A 2631-nucleotide genomic window follows, 5' to 3' on the forward strand; every position below is an offset into this window, starting at 1 on the left:
ACACCCTCTGGTGAGATGTTTTTTTAATTTTATCACGTATTTAAAATTAAAAAATGGTAAATGTAATTTGTAATCATTAGAAATATTTTATAATTATAAATCAATGCTTGCAAAACAATAAATTATATTCTATTGAGAAATATTGAATGAAAATAGTAAATTTGTACTGTAATTATTCAAGACGGTGGAAAATAACAATTCTGCCCCGACAAAGTTGCGTATGTTCTTGCGTAAATACTGGTGGATTAAGACCTTATCGGGGCCTCTAAACGCACAACATTTTCCAACATAATTTACGACCTCATAAACTAATGACCTCTAATTGTAACTATAGAATTGCGTTGCAATTATGATATACAATTGCAACGGTAAAATCGCCTTATTTTTGTGGGTCGCGGGCCTTGAAATTTAAGAAATTTGGGACACTAGCAATAGCACCTAAACAAGAGAGCCCGCTGGCTAAAGAAAAACACAAAATGAAGGGTAACTCGAATCAGTCTGCATGTTGTAGTGTTATTGAGTTCATTTTCGAAGTACAATATTGACTTCGTCAAATTCGTATTAATGAATGAATGAATTTATTTATTTATTGATGAATTAAGAAAGATTTTGATAAACCAAATTATTGTAATCAGAATATCTTATAAAAAAGGTAGGAAAAATATAACTTTTCTAATTTTTAGTTTCATTTCAATAGCTTTATTTTGTGTAATATATTATACTTTCACGTTTTATGAACTTAATCGATAAAAATACAATCTATAAAAATAAAACTATTATCAGAGTATTATTAATAGTATTTAATATTTAAAACGAAAACAATTATATCAATTTAGTCATTAACTAGGTACTGTACGTTTTCTGTCCGAATACTAAGAATTGCATCGAAGCAAGTCAATAATATTATTTCGGGTGACCATCTATGGTGATCACTTGGCGCTACCGCGACAGCGGCTTTAATAAGAATTCCGTCGCATTTGGCATTTAAAAGAATTAAAAAATATTGTGCGCACTCGTGCTAGTGATCTTGCACATTGTCACTCTGACCCTGATGGTCATGGACAGGCGATTTTTTCATTTGCCATCACGAAGAGACGATCATTGTACTGGTCAAGCACGGAGAGACAATCCTTGCACTTATCGACACCTTACATCGCCGTCGATTGTTTTGTTCTTGTACTTTTTCGTTTTTGCTGCTCATCGTTAGGCGCACGTAATGCTGTTATTTTATTTTATTTTATTTTTCATTTTTACTTCCTAAATTCCGTTAGGTGTTTTCAAATTGTGTCAGGGAACATGAACGTGTATTATTAAACTAAATAATAGGATGGAAATTGATAACTGGTATGACGTCATTAAGAACCATAAAAGGTGTCGCAAATGTGAAAACGGGTAAATAGACACAACCTTAGACACTGAAGCCGTGAGATCGTTTTGTATATTTATCTTTTTTCTTTCTTCCTTGTTAATATATATATTTTTTAAATTATGTTTTTTAATTCAAAATTTGTAGCCTTTGAAGGGATTGGAAAATATTTACCAATCCGAAATGGATAGCTAAATAGGCGAGTAAAGTGAATTGTTTTAATCTTGGTCTTTGTTTATTGTGGATAATTAAGAAAGACGAGATAAAAATCATTAGTCTCACTATTGGAAAAAGAAATCTTTACTTGTGAACATTAACATTTTGACTCTGTTGTATCTCGAAAGTTATGGATTCCCATTTTTTATTACATTTTTTGGATTTCTCGTCGTAATTAATGTAGAATGACAAAGTTTTATCAAAATTGACCGATCAAATTTTGAGAAATTCTTTTATTCGGATTTTTCCAGCTGTTATAATATAACTAAGGTCCGGATTTTTGGGTTCAGTTTTAGAATGGATTGAGTGCTCGTTTGGGTGCTTTTAAATGCTGTATTATTAAGAAAAAACCAACAATATGTACTATATTTACAAACTACATAATTGTTTATTGCAATTTAGACATGAAGATGAGCATTGTAATTTACAACAGTAACCATTTCAATGTTCTTACAAGTGAAGTTTTCTCGTTTGGAGGATGAAATGTCTTTATATAAAGAAAAATATTTTTTACGTCAATCGAGACTAAGAGGACATGTTTCAGTTTCACTCAGAATTCTAGTTCAGTGCAATCCAGAATATTTTTCAAATCGGGATTTTTTGATAAACTAGATTTGAGTTTGTCCAGGGTAAAATCGTCCAGTACATCAAGCGCCTGACTTACAACACTCCACTGATCCCGCATTTCATTGATTTTATCCACCAATAACTTGTACGAATGTACGGAGTAGAGCTCTGTGGTCACTACTGGATCAGCGACCAGTTTCTCGACACTGTCGACGGCCGCAGAATCACCAGGAGGAAGTTCGTTGATAAACGCATTAATTTTCTCGAAGTTCTCGCTGTAGAATACCAAACTGTTTATCCAAGACCCCCAACGGATGACCAGATATTAGAGTTCGTTGAGTTCGTATTTTCAAGTTTGTACATTTCGAACAACATTGGTGCAATAAGAATGTTCATCACGTACCGTTTTGTGGAATCCGTTGTTTCTTCCAGTATAAACACTACAGGATTGTCTCCAACAACAATCCAGGTGCCCCTATAAA

Source organism: Centruroides vittatus, unplaced genomic scaffold (genome assembly GCF_030686945.1).
Source record: "Centruroides vittatus isolate TY-2023 unplaced genomic scaffold, ASM3068694v2 contig_401, whole genome shotgun sequence".
NCBI lineage: Eukaryota > Metazoa > Arthropoda > Arachnida > Scorpiones > Buthidae > Centruroides > Centruroides vittatus.